Source organism: Melopsittacus undulatus, chromosome 5 (assembly GCF_012275295.1).
Source record: "Melopsittacus undulatus isolate bMelUnd1 chromosome 5, bMelUnd1.mat.Z, whole genome shotgun sequence".
In the NCBI taxonomy this organism is placed as follows: Eukaryota; Metazoa; Chordata; class Aves; order Psittaciformes; family Psittaculidae; genus Melopsittacus; species Melopsittacus undulatus.
In genome coordinates this window covers 85508522-85528972 of record NC_047531.1, presented here as the reverse complement: position 1 = coordinate 85528972, position 20451 = coordinate 85508522, and positions in this window count along the sequence as shown.

Below are 20451 nucleotides of genomic sequence, written 5' to 3'. Positions count from 1 at the left end.
CATAGAAACAGGCATCAGGAAAACATTTCACTTATAAAGGACACGAGACTTCAAGCTGCCAAAATTCCTTAGCTTCAATTTACTGCAGCTTTTTCTGGGCTCCGTACTCGTACTATTACAGTTGTCAACAGCACAAGATATGAGCCTGCAGTTGATCACAGCCTCAGAAGAAGTGTTTAATGGTTTAATATCAAGGTATTAAATAAAAGGAATTTGTTCCATATTTTTCTCCTTTAAAGTGGTGAGAGAAATAACAGTGAAACAATGGACAACAATATTTGAAATATGGCCTTGTATTCACTGTTTAACATTGGACAGCCTTGAAAAATATGTGCCTGTGGAATAACACTTTTTGAATATGGTTCTGTCCATGGCCAAGAATTCCCATGCTAATGACAGTGAAATCAAATAACCATGAGGAAATAACCACATTTATCTTCATCTCAATTTTAGCTACTCCTGTGTATTCTTAAGGCTCAGCATCTAAAATCATGACAGATAGACTCTCTGCAGCTGTTTACTGCTGTTGTCACCTCCATCACACAGTGAGATGGAAGTGGTCGTTTAGTTTCAAATAAACACTTTACCATTCTAACATATTTTACAGAGATAATAAAAGAGACTCCACCTCCAGCTTTACTTTGCTCTTCCAGTGGCTTTTCTCTTAAAACTGTAACTTGTGGCCTGGAGGGATTTTGTTTCTTTCCCAGCAAGTACCTTCTCTATTCCCACAGCTACTCAATAGTGCAACTGCCATGTTACACCTTCCCTTTCATCCTTAGCACAGGGTCCAGCTGCTTCCAGAATAACACTTTGAATTTCAGGATACGGGGAACTCACTGGGAAATCTTATCTCTTGTCATGATTATGAAAAGCATCTGAAATAAGTGACTTAGCAAAAGCTGAAAATGCAAAAACTGAAGAGCCTGTTTTTTCTAATGCCTAAACAAGTCAATGATTTCCATGGGGCCTGAAAACTGTGAACTGGCTATAGTTTAAACAGCCAGTAATAAAAACTTCATTCATCATATACACTGATAATTTGCATTAATAGTGAAGGATGACTGACGGGCTCAGCGTAAATTAACTGTAAGATTATCAAGCATTTTGCTGGATCTAATTTAATGCATAAATTAGGGAGGGCACAAGATGAGAAGCAGAGGATGGTGAATTGTTTTTCTTTAATAAGTACATATTATTACTATGAGAACCTTTCACATGTATTTTCAAGATATGGATGTGGTCGTTAGCATTTATATCTCTTTTGTAGAAGAAACCAAAACAGAAAGATGCAAGATGATTCAGAACGCAAGTCCCACAGTTGGCAAAATACCCCATGTTTTTGAGTTTCAGTCTGGTGTTTTACTTACTGTATATCACTGTGTCTCATGTAGGCTACATTACTTGAAATTATTGCTATTTAAATTTAAATGGAACTTACTCTGAAGATAGTCTTTCATGTGATTCAGATGATGCTGTGGAGCTTCACCGCATATCAAAGACATAACATAGAATACCCCATACTTTTAAATTAATAGCTTTTCTTAATTTAACTGCGTATAAAATGTGTGGTTTTACTTACCTTTGTTTATTCCCTGCAAGATTTCGTTAATGAGTGTTTTTGGAAAGACTTGGGAAGATTTTGGAAAGATTTGATCTTCTTAGGTTTCTATTTCCTGCATGTTTGCCTGTTGTCCATAGAGTTACCAAGTGTTTGTTTTAAGATTAAGGGCTTCATGACAGGTTTGAGTTCTACCCTTTCACATACTGTTTTAGTTGAATAGCTTGACTTTCAAAACCATCCTATAGGATTTCCTCACATCATTCACATGCACAGGTTTTTGAAAGCTAAGGCTTCTATCACCAGCTTTACTGAAGCCAAAAATGGACCAAACATGATGCAACATAGAGAGGGTTTGGTTCTAGGTAGTCAGCTGACAGCAGTTATAGACTACAACTATAATTCATGAAATGAAAGTGTTTAAGAAAGGAATAGGCTAATTTTACAGAAGATTGAAAAGCAAACAGTAAATTAAAGCAGAAATAAGCTTTTGTACTTAGCTCATTTCTCCCTTTCTGCTTGGAATGATTTGGTATTTCTCCTGTGTGCATTGAATGCAAATGAATACTTCTTTGTAAGTCTTCTAAAATTACTTTAACACCCATTGTTTATCAAGTGCATGTATTTTTCTTTTGCTGTAATAATCATTGAAGAGTAAATCAGTGACAATAAGTGCTAACTTAGGTGTTAATTTATTTCTTGAGAGTGTGCATTTGTGTGTATGTGTGTGAAATGCAGTTTGTAACCTAAACCTGGCAGGGGGAGCTGTAACACTTCAGTAATGTTTGTGAGCCTAGCTTGCTGAGACTTCAAGCCATATAGTTTGTTATTTCATAGAAAAAATAGAAGAGTAAAATCAAGGTATCCAACACCCAAATATACTTTCCTTACCTCATACATCTTCCTTTCATGTTCCAAAAGGAAGCCTGTTCTCTCTGAGTGGGGATTCTTGTTTCATTTCTAGTCTTGTGGTTCAGCAAAATTAGAATGGTGTTTTCCTAGTGTTCATTATATTCACATCTGGCCTCAGAGCAGCAGGTAAAAATCTACTCTGTATGTTGCCTGGTTTATTTCCTTTGGATTATCAAAAGCAGAAAGTATTTGAAAGATAGATCTGTGTATGTGCCAGGATGAAGCTATATATGAAAATTAGAAATGGGATTTAATTTACAGGTATTAGTAAATAATATAGTTCTTCCAAACACTAGGGAAATTAGAACTTGGAGAATTTGGACTGTTCTGATAATAGTCCCTTGAACATGAATACCTTTGAGGCAAGCTTTGCAGGTGGATCATATTTAATGTACACGTTACAATTCATGTAGGAATCAATGCGTAACTGCTTACAAAGACAGAAACTCATCCTAATTTCACTGGGCTCATAGTTTTTTTGTGGGAGCAAGACAAGTCACAGAACACAAGACCAAGCAAATGTTTAGGTTTTGACTCCTGAACTTGATTTCTCTCATATTTTAAAACTTTTAAACTAGATTCAAACAATAACAGAAACAAAAGTGTTTAATGGCTAAGGCTTATTTGTATAAACTGAATACACTTCTTCATTCTAGAAGCATAATAAGCAAAACTACTCAGATTCAGATGGGTCCTTGCAGGAAAACATCAAGCAAAGTAGAAAATAGGTGAAAACATTCTTTGTTCCTCTTTCCATTGGCTGTCTGCAGACCTTGATTTCTTTTCATTCCTTTCTTTTCCCAGCCAGTCCTTGCAAAACTAACAATAAGAGCAAGTTTTGCACATGCGATTTCTCACAAATAATATTTTTTAGGATGTTTACTCTTGTCTTTATATGGCTTGTGTGTTAATATGAACAGCATCTGTTTGGACTGCCTGTTAAAAGATAGTCAATATCTTCTTCCCTTCAATTGCTTAGGTTTAGAAAAGTGACTGTGTTGTAGTCCCACTAAAGGTGCAAGTGCATCGAAATTGCAAGATGAAAATTGGAACTGTGTCCTCCATTAGCAATCTATGAGCAGTGCATGGAAAGGACAGCACTGGAAAGGTTGCTCATATGCAGTATCAGGTGTGCTTTCACAACTTCTTAGACTACAGAAACATCCTGCATCCCACACATCTCACATGGCAAGAACATAATGAGAGTGGAGCAAATATTGGAGAAAACATGGGTTTGAGGTCTTTCTTAGCTTCCTCTATCTTTTTGTGCTAATGGGTAGATACGAATTAGCTCTGCCTATACTATAGGCCAGCAGGACACAGGCAAGCAGCTCTGCAAAAATCTGAATAGTGGGACAGCTTGAGCTCTTACACCTTAGCAGGTGTTAGGAAAACAGGCTAAACAGCACTCTTGCTTCAGAGCTGGTTTGTGTCTGGCTAATCTGCAGCACAGGAAGAACTAACCTGTAGCCTTCCATACACAGGCTACATTTTAGAAACATTTCCTTAAATTTGAGAAAGTTACTTTTATTTTAGAGGAAAGTGAAGATCATCACCTAATCCCTTTACCACAGCTGCTGGAACTTTAAGAAGAACAACAAATATCACAACAGTCCCAAAGAAAACAGTGAGAGCTAGCATTGCTGCTGTTGGCAATTTGAATTTACGAACAAAGTTCAGGCAAACTATTGGTTTTAGCCTCATTTTACATTCAGGGCAGTGTTGATTTTTGAGCAGCTCTGTGGTGTGACCTAAACAGTTTTACTATACTGGTCAGGGTGACTATACCTTTGATGGAGGCTGTAGCCCTTGTGCTTTTGCACCCAGCTCTGTTTGATTCCCTAAGATTCAGGTGAAGGATAATCATTTACCAATAATCACAATAATTATTTGTATAATAAGCATACAAGCCTCTGTAGACAAGCATGACAGCTATACGAAGCCATAAAGCTGCCTGCATTTTTGCACTCAGATGAGACACAAAGTTTAGACTCTCTCTGCTCAAAGTGCTTCTCTTGTTTTCCAACAGCTTTGATTAAAATTAAAGTTGCATCTGTGATAAAGACACTAAACACAGATCAGAACTTGGTGTTATTCCCAGTTCCATTACTGGCCTGAGTGGTAAATCTATAGAGGTAATTTTATTCCTTGGTACCATCTTTCTAGTCCAGTTTTACTGATTTAAAATGTACATTGGAAATTATTGCTGACTCTAGACAAGGATGTACCCTTGGATCTAAGCACAGTAAATTGAGAAGTGGGCATGCAAGGGAAATGTTTGTACAACTGTTTACCAAATATCTATACACAAATGCCCATTTAAAGTTGTGAATTCTGAGCTTTATTGGCTGTTAGTCTATTAATTATTTTGCTTTTTATAAACAAGAATAGTGTCTTATGCTGCCGTTTGGGTGCAAATTTCCTGCATGCTCCTGATTCTTTGAATAAAATATTGGCTTAAAAATAATATGAATTTCCCATGAAAATATAAAGAATTTGAATATGCATATCTTTATAGAGGATCTCAGCTGTGTGTGTTGCCACAAAGTGTTGTTGACTTGGGAAATTATATACAATAAAGACTGTCAGCGGAAGAACTCAACAGTTTCTGTCATTCAATACAGAAAAGTAACAGTTTATTAAAAAACACATTCCTTTAAGTGTGCATATTTCCTATTCATCTTTGCTAAAGAGGAGAAAACCTCTCCTTCCCTCCACCCCCTTTCAGGCTAATGCTTTACATTTGGGAGAGGTGGGCAGCTGTAGCTAAAGTGGTGTTTTAGCAGCTGGAGTGCTAGTTGTGCTCTTTTCACTCTTGTGAGTACTCTTAATCTTTGTATACTTCATCCTTTATATCTAATAGGGAACGTAATCTCCCAAAAGGGGGAAGATACAAAGTCAGATTATCAAGAACTGGAGTGACTTAGAAGTGTAAAGGCCTCTTGAAAGGTATAACTGAGAGAAAAAACTTCCTTTTGTGTTTTGGAGCTGTGATGTTTGTGTGGGATGAAAAGGCGTGAAGAGCTATGGATGAGGTTGTTAGGGACAGCTGTTAAGACTGACAGTTGAAACAAAAAATAAGGAAATAATGAGCAAAATGGGATAGGAGTTCAAAACAGGGCAGTTGTTTGTTGGGGAGGGTGGTGGTGCCACACTGAATTAACTTAAGCCTGCTTTATGAGTAAAGAAAATTAGTGCTTCTGAGAATATAGTCCCTTTCTAGGGCAGTATATGGTTTATCTTCAGTACCTTCAATGCTTGAAGTCCAAAGAGTTGGCGTTTAGTCAGAGAGTAAAAGAAGCAACTGTAACATTCAAAATACGAAGTGATTGTGTTGGCAACAGGATTGCAAGAGAGGAAAACTCAAGGGGAGGACAAATTAGACAGCTTTCTGGATGTACCAATATGCTTTTTCATACAGAAATGCTGACTTTTTTCCTTTTCTTTTAAATCTGTGGCAGTTTCCTTGTTAATTAATCTTCTCACTTGAGGCCTCTCTGCTAATAGCATATAAATGAAAGTTTCTTGGGAAGGAGCATCAGCAGCTCAATGTTTCCCTAATTCTTGTCCTAAGTTGTTATGTGCTTTTGCAATATGCTGTGAAACATGTACCACAATCTCCTGTGAGACAGTTGCATTTCAGTGATGGTTACAGTGATGATTACCCACATGCTGGGGAGATCTGTGTATTGTGCTTCAGAGTTATGTGATAAAATAAATCTTACATCTTTACCACTTTGGCAAAAGTGCCTCTAATCAAACTTCTGAGCAATCATGAGAAACCCTAAACTTCCACTTTTTTGTGTGTTTAGGGGTTTTTTTGGTTTTGCTTCTTTAAGTGAAGCCCCGAATCTACAATTGATTCCCTTTGATAGGATACCTTCCTACCTTGCAGGGAGGTTAATGATTAGTCTGGGACAAGCAAGGTGTTTGTGAATCAATAATAACTAATTTACTACTATTAGAAATAAGGAACTTGTCATTACAGGTAAAGAGATGCTCAGTGGCATATTCTAGCATCGCCTCTTCATGCATAGGTGGCCTGATGTATGGGCTGTAAAAGTGAGGCATGTTTGATTGATGATGACTGAGTCCAGTTCATCTAATGGCTCTGGAAGCTTACAATGTAACTATTATCTCCTGATTAATGTCAGGCAACAAATTCACAGTTGCTAACTATGACCACCCGTGCCAGGCTTTCTCTATGCTGTGAGAAGCAGGAAGTATTATTAGGTCCATTTAGGTTGTATCAGCCTGCAGTGAGAATTACAGTGAGGTAATCAACTACCATGTGATCATTTTAACAGCTCTTGTGGATATTCTGGGTGGGTTGTCTAAAGTTATGTGCCCAAGTTAGAGCAAGTCTCTTAAGGCTCCCTTAGTAGCAATGGAAATACAATAGGTATCTCCAGAGTGTGATTTTTCTGACCTATTTTAGACACCCACATCTTGGGGTAAGATAAATTGCTCTCTAGAGAGGCTGGTTTCTCTGTATTTATAGTAAAGGGAACTGAGGGTACCTGCCTCAGACCTTGGGCAGATGGTGCCTAAATTAGAGCAGATGAATCACACCTTTGCTATCACTCAGGAAAGTAAAACAGGATTAGCTTCTTCATTTGGGTGCAGAAGGGGAAGGAAGGAAAATAAGAATAGGGAATTAATGTTCCTCTATATACAATGAGAGAGTTCCAACACTGTCAGATTAAAAGGTGAGTGGTTTATTTCACTTAAGAATCTGGTTAAGATTTCCAGATCAGCAATAGCTTAATCAGAAGAAGAAAAGTAAGGAGCAGCTGAGTGTGTAATTAAAGGCAAAAAAAGGAACAGAAAGCAGACTCTTGCCCACAGACTTAATCTTCCTCCCAAGGCAACCATCAGTCATGGGAGAAACAGAGCCCCTTAAGCTCTTTAATAACCCAAATTCATGATTATTTATTCTTACCTGGTGGGTTTTGTACAAAACTTTCAAACCTTTTCAGAAATGGGGTATTTCTGCCTTCAATATATGTTGGGAAAAGCTGAGGCATAAGAGTGACTGTAATGTGCCAGAGATTATATGATTAAGAAGTATTGAATTTGAAATAGGAATTCAGATATTTTACTCCCTGTCATTTAACGTAAACTGCCTATTGCTGCTTTTGTATCTTTCTTCTATCTCCACTGTCAGATGCACAATATATGTTTGTTCTCATGGAATTCTTAGAATTCAGCTTCTATTGGCAATAAGAGCTGCTAGTTGAAGGCAATCAAAGCATAATATTGACTACTGAGAGAGCAGTGTGGAACCACTCTGAAGTGCAGCTACATTGGGTAGAGGGAGAGAAAAGCTTCTGGAAAACTGTATTTGGGGGCATTTAGTTTTTGCCATCTTTCATTTTTTAAATAAGTTTAGTGACACTTCATCAAGATGAGGTCCAAGATGCATGTTGTTATTCTTTGTACTGCAAACTGTTCTGTAACTGGAGACCTAGTCCTGTTCTTACAGATTTAGAGTAAAGGATGTTTTTAAGAACAAAATAAATGTGGTTCACACAAGTGTCAACAAATGGCTGCAATTGGCATTTGGAATAATTCTGCAGGTAGCCCCCCTGATTTTAACAGCCGTGTCCCCTCAGCTTAATTTGGGTGATATGGTTTAGTGTGAGGTGTCCCTGCCCATGGCAGGGGGCTTGGAACTGGATGATCTTAAGGTCCTTTCCAGTCCTAACTATTCTATGATTCTTAATGGGAGCACAACCAATCAAAATGACACTGAGAACTTCATATAGATTTCTACCATTCATGTCATAGAGGTTCATATGAGAAATGTGTGTGCATAGGCAAGTTTCACTGTCCCAGGAGCAGAACTCCTGCACTCTGAATTCAGCATCTATTTGAGATCAGTGGTCACAAGATTGTTATTCTTTTTTTGCTTTCTTTTGCTTCTCAAAAAGACACTGAATCTCTGGTCCTGAAGGCAAGAAGTAGTGACAGAAAACTGAAGTCAAGATATATGGTAGCAGCAAAACACTTTAATATGTGTGATTCCTAAAGCTGTTGAGAGAGACCACAGCAAGACAAAATGTGTGAGAACCTGATTTTGTTATGCAGCTTGTTCTAGCACTTCTGTTTTGTTGAAGATGTATACAAGTACTTAAAGGTACAGCTGTTAACTCAGAATTAAATGATGAAGTATATGTTAGAAACACCAAATCTTAAGTGAAACACAAATGTAATTAGAAGGGCAAGAACATTGTAAAAGAAGAATCTTTAATCTTTAAGTGAGCAATTACACTGCAAGATGAGCAAGGGCACCAGGACATCCAGGTCATCAAAGGGCAGGTTCTCATGCTCAGTGGTAATATGTTGATGGTCTGAGGTCTTGTTGAGATGTGTGGAGGAATAGGTGTCAAACCAAATAGGGTTTTCTTTATAGCTCTGGGAGTCCCGGTTGGGTTGCTTTCTAAGCCAATGAACTGTTTATCTCCAAGTACGTTGGTAGAAACAGCATCTTTGTGTTCTGATTCCATGAGATCCTGAGTTCCCTTCCACTCCTGTTGAAATCATTAAGTATGCTCAACATTTTCCAAGAAGGATTAAGCCTTTTATTTTATTATTTTCTATTTTATTTTTAGCTGGCATTATCTTCATAGAGAGAATTCTTAAAAACATCATCGTTTCCCTTGTGATAGTGAGGAAAACTTTTCTAAAGAGTTTTGATTTTCATTCTAAATTAAACATCAAACTGAGGAAAAAAAGGATCATGTTTTTATTTTTTTAAATAGACAGATGAAAGATTTTGTTATTAATAATTGACATGAAAGCCTTTCGTCTTGAACACTGGTGTATGTAAACCTCAATAAAATCCTAAAAGTGCTTTTGTAGAACAAGAACAGTCACAAAAATCTGAATAAAGCCACCTTTTCAAAGAACATGATGAGAAAGGGGAAAACTCTTAGATGTGCAGAGCAACACATTTTACATTCATGCCCTAGTTATTAGGAAGCTTTGAAGTATTCACTGTTATTGAATACAGTGTATACTGTAATTCATTTAGTGCCTTCATGTGGAGCTAAAAAGTTCTACCCTAAGTGCTTTGGCTATTTTTGTGAGTATGAGCATTTGGATGCAGGGATAAAAATGGTGCTCCAGTCTAAATCTCATGTAGTTCATAAGGCTTGACTATAGAAATTGTCCTAGCAAAGCTCACATGAAGCTAGAACAATATATGCTTTGGGGGGTGTAGGGGGATGTGGTGGTGGTCAGGAGTTGGATTCCTTTTGGTTTTGGATTATGTTCTTGGCTCTTTATTGCAAAGCATAAGAAAAGAACAGTTTACAGTGTGAAGGTAGCTTCCAGAAGATGATAAAAATTGAAGATCCTGTCTGTCTACAGAATAAAACAAAATCATGTAATCTAGCACAACTACATTGAAACACATCTGGTTAACTTTGCCCAGGGCAATTTTAGGGGTAGATTCCAGATTATACCCAGATCTAATAAACTAATACTGCCTTCATCTCAGTATGAAACAGCTGGTATCTCTTAAATAACTTGATTGGTTGTTGTCATCTCCATAAGAAGTAGGGATGCTGCATTATCATACATGAGAAAGCAACACTAAAACTCATTATTGACCCAAACCTGCTGTTTTCTCATGTTCAGTGAACACCTGTAAAACTACCCACGGGAACTTCATGAGCATTGAGTAACTGTCCATTAGATGAACATTCCTTGCAGTTAGTGTCTACCCGTACCTGATAGTTTCTTTTTCCTTCAAACCCATTTCCTTACTATCCTCTAGTGTATCCCAGACATGATCTGCTTCAAGAGTTGACATCAGTATTTACTGCTCTGTCTCTATTCATCTCTTTATCTCTGCAGAAACCCTCTCCCTGCCAGGTGTTAGAGTGCTTGCTAGTACACGATTGATGTGTGTATGTGTTTGTGTGGACATACTTTCTGATGTGCTGAGATTATGGCCCGTATTTTCCAAGGCACACGGAGTAAATGTCGGGAGATACAAATTCCACGTGGTTTTGGTTGATTTCAGTTGGTGTTTCCAAGTAGGAATGTGTGCAGTCTATAACAGGCCATCCAGATCTACTGATCAGGTCTGTTTTACTGGGTTTCTTTCCTTCAGATTGCCTATGATTAATCTGATATCAGTCCTTGTGTACTGCACTGTAAGCAGTTCTTATGGAAGTGAGCATAATGGAGTAACCATTTGATTTCATGGGAACTGCAAGTAGCAGTAGGGTAAACAACAGAGAGAACATAAAAGTTCCTTTCCACCAGATGCTGTGTGTCCCTTGTAGTGTAGAAGAAACCCAGCATATTCACGCTGCTCTGTCTCTTTACCCTTGGATAACAAGACAGAAGGATTGACTCACAGCTTGTTTCACTAGAATTCACTATTGACGTTTTCAAGCCCCCTGTTATAGAAGTGGCAACACATTTGTTGTTCTCTTTGGGATTGCCTGAATTTATTCAACATAGTGAATAGAGAGATAAATTGTGGGGTGCAGAAACAGATTCTTTTTTTACATCTGTTTAAATCTGGATTCTTTTAGACATAATAAAGTAGCATCTTAGTAATTTCCTAGTTATTTCCCTAGTTATCCATAGTAATTTCTCAGGCAATGCCTCTGATCTGTTGCAAGGCCGGAGGGGAAAAAAGGAACCCTTCAGCTTCGTTATTTTTTTTCTGGGAAATGGGGATTTATTTATTTTTTTCCCCTCTCGACTGTGGCCTTAAACATATTTCACAAAATGAAGCATGTGTTTTTAAAGCTGTTTGAATTATTGTGGTGAATAACTGAAACAACTGTGTTTCATTTCAAGAGTGTTGGGATTTAAAGCATAGGGAGCAACTAAATGCTCCCATCATATTGTTACAGGGGCATTCTCTCAGAAAAACAAAGGATGAACTTCTTCAGTATATCTAGCTCTACCTCTGGAAGCTTAAGGATATTTCCTGCCTAGGCCTTTAGTTCTCATCTAGCACTAAATTAACACTGAAGTAGGAAGAAATGTGAGCAGAAAAGTTTATTTGGTTTGTAGAACTTTAGCTATTCTATTTCAAAAGTTAGATTTTGGAGGAAGCACTTTCATTTTCCATTATACCAGTTTAAAGTTTCTGATGAAGTTTGAGAGCAGAATTTGGCCCATAAAACATAATTCTGTGTCTATGATACGTGTTACACACACCGCCATGCAAAGGAAGGAACTTCAGTAAATACACTTCTTGAACTACTTTGACACTAACATATACTGTTGGGCCCTTTGGTTTCTTCTATACTAGGAGGTTTCTGAGAACTGTTGTTTACCCCAGCATTTGTACAAATGGGGACTTAAATCATTCATTTATAAAATGACATCTGAATTCTTAATTTCTGATTGATCTAGTTCCCTCTGGACTTTTCCATGTCATCCAGCACTATAGCTTTTGAGCATAATGTAATTTAAATAGGTTAACACTCCACAATTCAGGGCAGATATTGGAGAGGTTTCCACTTGCTGAATTCTTAACCAAGACTAACGAATCAAAATGATTCCTTCTCAAGTACCTTTCCATCATACTTAGAAAAAAATAACTCTACCAGCTTAATTTGAATAGTTCATAATACTGGCTCTGAATGGATACTCTTCTTCAGACTGATTCCAGGGGCTTCAGACAAACACAACATTTCTACTACTGCTGCTAATGGAGTAGGACCACTAGCTTGGAGATAAAGGCAGGGGAGGGGTGGCTGGGGAGGTGGCCTATGCTTAGGAGTTACATGTAGGCAAGCGAAGGTGCAGGGTTTCTCTGGTAGTCTGATATTCCCTCTCCTCACAGGCACATTTACCGTATTACATTTATGTTTCAAAATTAATCTTCTGATGAAGCAGTAACCTCTTTTCCCCTCTGGCATTTCCAGATATGAAGGTTTTTTCTTAATCTTAGATGTATGACCTGGAATTGTGTACATTACATATATTTTCTGTGAGTGTAGTCCTCAAGGATACCAGTGCTATGTCTGCATTAGCAAGTTGCACTGTGCAACAGGAGCAGATTCACTGAGTGAAACAGCTTGTGCTCAGGGTTCCCATGCCCTAAGCCTTTGTGTTATGAAGGCAGAGGAGAACTGGCAGGAGGCCTATGAAGCAAAGACCCATTATCAACTGGACTGCCTCTTCCAAGTTCACTTCAAGAGAGCAGTAACTGTTCCAAATGGAACACTAATGAGGATGCAGTCCCACCTCCTGCTCAGGAGTTTGATTCTTTTGTATATTGACAATATATTCTAAATTACTTGGCTCCCAGGAAATTTCAACAGGCCCTTTTATTGTGTGTCAGGGTATTAAATGAAACTAAAAGTTGTTGCATGGTCATCTATTGAGAAAGTGTTTTCAGTTACCCTTGCCAGCCCTACTAATTTGTGTATTTTAGCTGCTTTCTATAGCTACTAGCTATATAGTCCTAGCGCGTGTTCTCCCTTTTAACTAGAAATGCTATGTGTAACACAAAATCCACTGTTTTTCTCAATACCAACGAAATTAAGATCTGCCGCATTGCCCTTGTCTAGAAAGTTGTGTCAAAGAAGGATGTCAAGTTTGTCAACTACCACCTTTAGCAAACCTGTGTTGCATTTTATCTTACTTTCTACTTGTGTCACTGTTTTCTTATCCTGCATTTCTCTTGTCAAAATTCTTCACTTGAGATTTCTTTCCTGAAGCTTTATGTGCTATTAAGGTCAGATGATTCAGCAAGGGAAAGAGCTGCTCACATCTTCCCCATGCTTTGAATACAGGTATGAAACCAGGCTTTCTAATGATGTCTCATGCTGCCTGAATGTAAATACTTTTTAAACCCTCATGAAATAACTTGCTATTTCATGCCCTTGTTCTTTCCATGAGACTTGGGAAGACATTAGCTGGTGTTTTGACACAGATCCATCAAGCTCCTTTTTCTCCTACTTCAGATCTATATAAGCTTACCCCTCTTGTTAGCTACCCTGCCTTTGACACCAGGTTTGGCAATATGACTTATTGAAAGCCGAACTGTAGCTTATGAAACATATCTAAATTAATTTCAGTCTCTGCTTCTCATTCTTTACATAGCAGCAGCTTTTTTTCCCCCCTTTTGATTTCATATGGACAAATAATCAGTTACTGTTTATTTTCATTACTTTGCAAAGTCTGCTTGGCTCAGGTCGTTATCACTTAATCCTGTTGTCAGTTACTCTTTGGTATAAATACCTTCTTCCACTTCTTGAAACCTTGCTGTTTCATTTTAGTACTCTTTAAAACACTTACTAATCCTGTTGTGCTTGGAGCCCTGCTCAGTAATTCTCTTGTGCGATATATAAATTCTATCTAATGTGTGTGCTTTGAAGGGGGATATAAGTGGAGAGAGCTTAGGTAGACTGTCTGTAATTTGTTACCTGGAAAGGAAAGAACTGAAAACCTGAAAAGTCCAACTGATTTTACTAACTGATTCATCAGCCTTCTCAGTCTTTTGGATCCAGAAACCTTAGTTACAGATCAGGGAGGGAGAGGGGTTTACTTCCTCCATTCAGTTTGGGTTTAATCAGCATATTATCACCACTTACTTTCTGAAATGGTTTGTAATTTATAACAGAGCAGTATAAATAGCATCACCTGCTGTTAACTTTAGGGAATTTCTGGCTATCCAAGGACTTCTGGAATTTTCTAGAATGAGTCTGGCTTCTAACTTAATCAGCAGAATAATTTTATATCTTTTAAGGAAAACTAGTAGGTGCAACAAGTCCTCAGAAACAGCTTTTTGATCCTGAGTGTTTCTGTGACCTGAAATGACTCGCTATTATTGCTGTTACTGGAACAAATTTACATAGATGCATCCACAGGCAATAGAAAAAGTTATTCTGCCATTAAGAACAAAGTATATTTAGAACTTTCATGTGTTTTAGAGGCCTGAAAAGTGGACCTAACAGGGAAAAAATGTGCAAAGTTGTTGAAAAGCTGAAAACTATTTCAATTTCAGTTGTGCCCTGACAAGAAAACAAAAGTTAATTGGACTCTCTGATATTTGCATCAGTTTACATAGAAACATGGAAAAAAGACCTCTAAAAATAATACAGATACATAATAAACTATACTTCATCAGATCTATAAAAGTGTTTGAGACATAGATATCACATAGTTGAGCAAGATAAAATGATGTGCTTTAAGCAGTAAATCTCAAGTAACTATTAAAAACCAGCTGAGTGTCTTAAAGGAGCCATTAGAGAATCCAAGACAGTGAATGCAAAACCCACATCCCTAAGTCTCCTAACCATGTTCTAGATTCAGAGCTTTAGCACCTACATTTCATCCTAACCTCAAGGCTGCACTAAGTGAAATAGAGCATCTGTTCAAGCTCCAAGTGGTACAATCAGTGTTTTTTCTTATTCTTAAATTGTTGAAAAGGGCATATTCCAAAACCTGATTGCAACCACAAGCTGGCTCCAGAGAAACTAGGAGGTAATGGTTCAGTAAAACGCAAACAAGCAGAGCTTTATTGTTATTTATACTGTTTTTTATTTTATTTTATTTTATTTTATTTTATTTTATTTTATTTTATTTTATTTTATTTTGTTTTTTTTTGTTGCATGAAGCCAGAGCAAGTTAAAAAAATATGGTGGGAAGTTATTGTCTTGGCAGTGGTAGACCTATTTTCTAAACCAAACAATTTAAAGGCCCATTAAACAAACATCTCTCATTCTTGACATAAGATCACAGTACTGCTGTCTGCTCTTTAAAACCTGATTTACAATGGAAGGTGCAAGGTGGAACAAAAACCTGTGAGAAGCATCTGATTAGGGTGGTTGTAAACATTCCCTCTGCCAAAGAGGTGGGTTTTTAATCTATAGGTAATGGGCAGAACCATGTTGTCTGCATGTTCTTTCAGTGGCATTATGCTATTCTGACCAGGCTCCAGTTAGAAATGCAGGTTTGTTGCATTGTTTTCCTGTGATTACTGTATGAGTAACTTTTGCTGCAGATTTGCTCTCATCATTTCACAGATAATATTGGCAATGATCTTATTTATGATGCCGGAAACACTGTATCTGTGCATATATTCCATTATTATCTATTTATCAATGGCACAACTGAACACTGATAGCACTATTATAGTAGCTAAACAGTGTCAGGTGTTTACTTGTGAGTCTGGAATACACTAATTTGAAGTCTTCCTGAAATTGTTCTTAACCACAGCAGTCTATTATCAACTCTTCTGCTTGCAGTCTTAGGTAAAAGGTATTCAGAACTGAAAGGATTCACTGGTGGAGTACCAATAGGGTAGTTCCTTGAGGTCTGGGACCAGCACAGCCAGGGGGTATGAGACACTGGGGAGGGGTTTGTAGATATTTATATCTTTACTTTTGCACCTTGACTGAGACTGCATACTCAGGGAGGCAGGGCATCCTCTGTGGTCTTGCTGACTTGACTGGAAACCAAAACAAGCTCAGCACATCAGAAACCCAAGGCCATATTAAATAGCAGGCATGGTTTAAGGGCATGCTGAGCTCTCCCACCAGTAGGTTACTCAGCTGGTTTCTCCAGACTCCTCTCTGGCCAAGGGAGGGCATGTTTATACTGCAGGTGAAGCCCAGATGATCCCCAGGTTTGAGGACTGAACTGCTTCCTGTTGACTTTGTTAAAACCAGATTTGAGTGCTCCTTTGCTCTGAGTTGTTCTGAAAATTGCTGTGCCCTCAGGGGTCAGCACAGTGAAGTGCCTATATGCAATGTAAATATACTTGAAAGGCTGGGTTTAGCCTTGCTCAGCCTGGGATAGCTTGGATCTTGGGTCATTACAGCTTATGAATTTCCCAGTCCCCCCCACTGCTGCTGTGGGAATCCCAGCGTCAGCAGCAGCCAGCTCCTGCTTCATGAGTTGTCAGATGACTGCTGAAACACTGGAAAAATCACAAAGTCCCTGTAGAGTTTCATTTATTGTTAGCAGGTAGCTTAAAATTAGCCTGCCTACAACTATACAGAACATAATGAGACATTAACATTATTGGGAGTTGGGAGAAGGGACTGGTAAGAATCAGTTCATTAGTCCTTAAAAGAGGAATGCAGCTCAACAGTGAAATTCCCCTCCACCCTACTACTGAAGTTGCATGACTATCATATGAAGTAACCATGCAACTTCAATAAACTTGGTGTGCTGTTGTCCTGCTACAGGAAGCCACCCCTATAGCAGAGCCCTGGCAGGGGTGAGGAGATTCCCACAAACTATTTAATGCTTATCCATATTGGCTTTGCTACCTGGCATCTGACTGAATGTGGAGATGTGTTGTGTTTCTTTGTGTTGGAAAGGGGAAGAGGAAGAGGAAGGTCTTGGTGAAGGTCACCAGTACAACACGTAGTACAGTACAACATCCTCTGAGTTGATTTGGAGCCTGCATTTAAGTCCCTGCCACAAGTTTTCTCCCTTTTTCTTTCTCACTTCATTTACTAGTGGGTTGATAGTTGCCAGTTGACTGGGGAGCAATGTAATTTTACCTTTTGTTAGTTACTTTAGGGGGTCATGCCTGTGGAGGAGTCCTGACCTGCTCATCATACCACTGGGTCCTGCTCTCCACTCTCCATCTCTCCCCCTGCTCCTCCCAGTGTACAGTGTTTCCCCTTTGCTGTTGCGGATACCATGGGTCTACAGTGCAAGCTGGACAAATTAACTGAAAAGTGAGGATACTGTCCCATAATATGCATTTGTACATGCTGACCAGTAAGGAAGGCTGTCTCTTCACTAATACTTGGATGCTGAAAGCTGGTCTGCTTAATAATCAGAAACAGAATAGTTTTTTATCAACCTGCCTAATGTTTAATCACAAGACATTATGGCACTTGCTTTTCAAGAATAGTTTTGGGGTTTTTTTGCCTACATTTCCATATAAGAAAGGAATTTTCTTTTGCAGCCCTTGGGCTCTGTGTAGAAAGAAATAAACAAACTGACCTCCCCTTTTTCCTTTTATTCAGAGAGCTCCTGGATCAGTAAATACAGGTGCACCCAGGAAGGATATTGAAAGTTTATGTCAGAGACAGATCCTGTTTATCATGGTCTAAATTCAACCATTAAAGCACAGTCCAAAGTGGATTGACTGCTGAAGATTAATTGGCCTGATTTTCCTTCCCCTATTTCTGCTCCTCTCAAGGATTTCAATAACAGTGCTCACTTCATGATCACACACAAAGTTTTGAACCAACACATAGTTTGAATTGCTGCAGGCTTATAGTGTAAGTTATTTAGGTAATTATATTTTCTCCCTCTCTGACATTCCCTTTTTGCTTTTGGCTAGTCCAGTGCCTTTTCTAGTGCTACAACTTCAGCTCTTTTTCTTCTGTCCTAAATCAATAATAATTCAAGGAAGAGAACTTCTTCCCATCTCTCATTCTACGATGTCTTGCTGTCAGGAGTTTATATCCAGTATTTATCTTCTGTGCACTTGTCTTAATGTGATCCCATTACTTACAGAGATAATCCAAGTAGTCATTTTCAATTTATTATTATTAGGAATAGGAGAATTTCAGTGATATAAGTAATTCCAGTCCTGGTTCAGGACTTCACTGTACTAGAAATTCTGCAATCACCCTCATTCCAGTCCCCTAATATTAATGTTACTAAAAAGAACTTAAGTCCATATAAACAAAAGGATATTGAGTTTTGTTACTGGGCATGTAGTAAGGGAGACAGCAGAGGAAAGAAATGACTGATAAGGTTGTTTATAAAGAATTGTCTAAGATTATTACTGGCAAAAGGGAGAGTTAAGCAGTCAGATTTGTGTTAAAGTCTGTAGTTCATATTGCTTTATTTTGTGATTACTATCACGGTTGTTGTTACTACTAGTAGTAGTATTAGGAAGGGCAGGGGATTTTCTTGGTTTTGCTTTCTCCTCTAAACATGACTGTGCTGATGGACAAGGAAAAGAAGATAGCTTAGATACATTTGCTATTAAAGTAAAGAGAAAATGGAAGAGACACATGGTTTGGGTCTTTTTGTTAGGTTTTTTTTTGCATGGAGCTAGTTTAGATTGTAGTTCTACAGAGTTGCAGTGGTGGAGCTGAGTGTGGGGGGAATATGGGAAGAGGATGGGGAGGAATAAGCAGTAGGGCTTGCTGTATGTTAGTCCAGACTAACTGGACTCTTAAGAGGAGTCTAAGAAGAAGCCCTTCATCAATTTCTACATTTCATATCCCCAGTCTGTTAAGCCAAACTGGTACTGATTTAAGTGATCAGACTGGTTTTTCAGTGTACCACCACACCATTTTTCTGGAGAGAATACAGGACTGTGTATTCTAATCTCAGAGAAAAAGAAAACCTCAGGGGTACACTCAATTTCCTTTCATTTTGCAGCTTATTCTTCTCCATTCTACCAAGCACTTCTTCAATCTGAAGGGTAGAAATCATTCCTCACTTCAAGAAGAAGAAACCCTAAGGCGTGCAGGGCCACATACAAGAAGTAGGTTCTTCATGCTGCTGGAATTTGCTTCTTTTCTACCACTACGTCCTCACAGAGACTGAAAAACTAAGAACTAAGGTCACTTTCTGATGTCTTTAGGGTAGTGAGGATACAGGTTCTCTTCTTCACCCCAAATGATAAGAACAAAGTGGAAAGGCAGAGCAGGGTTCGTTCATAGCTGCCGTGATTCAGGTTTTTTCCTAAAGTATCTTTAATCTTTGAATCTGTTTTCAAGTGGTCTATTTTGCAGCTGTATTTTTCAGAGCCCATTGGCCACATCCTGGATTTCAGCTCTTAATGTGGTGAAATCACCCAAAGGTCACTTCTCTAATGAGGCTTCAGTGACTTTTGAACAATCGTGCTGCTCACAGGGACAACAGTGATGAATGCCTTGAAAAATTACTTCAAGTATACATTCCCCCTGACTTAACAACCACTTCTGTCTCTTGAAAAGTTGTAACTGGTGTGTAATGTTATAACATAATGTCAAGCCTTTATTTAAAGTGAGCAGTGTACATACAAGTGCTGTATGATGACTTTCAGACAGCCAGATACCTTTATTGCTTTTTAGTAAGGCAGTTCAAATTTCCTGAGCTATTAACAAGGGAAACAGAATGGTTATATTTTTGTATCAGAGCATATGGTTACCAGATAGCCATCTAATTTATCCATCTGTCCTTGGTAGCCGACTAGAGGAGTGATTCTTATCATTGGGAATACATTTGATTAAAACCCACTGTATTTGAAAGCTTCACTCAAGTGCTCTTCCTCTGTATGGTGTTAGCAGAAGCAGTGCTGTTTACAGATGTTTAATGCTTGTCCATCTGAGTGTTAGTCCATGTTGAGTCCCTGGATGTTCCAATGCAGTTGTTTAGCCATTGTTCTTAATGAAAAATTGTGGAAGAATTTAACCCCTCATGAAGATGAACTGTTAAGTGCCGAGCTTTGGTCTTTTTATATACTTTAATCCAATTAATACATATAATAAGAACTGAACAGAGAACTAATCCACCTGTACAGACTTCAACCTTGATCCTGTATCATAGCAAAAGATGACCCTCTTCTGTGCTAATGCATTTGTATTCGGAGGTTTGCCTTAAGAACATAGTGATGGGTTTGTAGAGATTTAGGCACCACAGTGCTTCTGAAGTACTTGCCCTTTTGCTGTCTTTCTGACGATCTCATTATAAATATCTTACATATTAAGGGAAATAAATTGAATAATCTACAAAAAGTACCTGTAATCACCAACATTTCACTAGAAGGATCATAACAAAGATTGAGATATGAAAATTGAAGAGAATGCAAGTGCTTATTTTTCACCTGTATGTCTGAATGTTGTCTGACTACAGGATCACATCTTTGATTTTATACATACCAGCCTCCAGCTGGGTCTTGTTGCCAGGGATGTTTGTCATGATTTGATCTTACTTTGAAGATCTGGGGGGTTTGGGTTTGTTTTTGAAAAGAAAAAGAACCAGAAGTGCAATACAATCTCCTCATAGTATATGCAGTTAGCAACTGA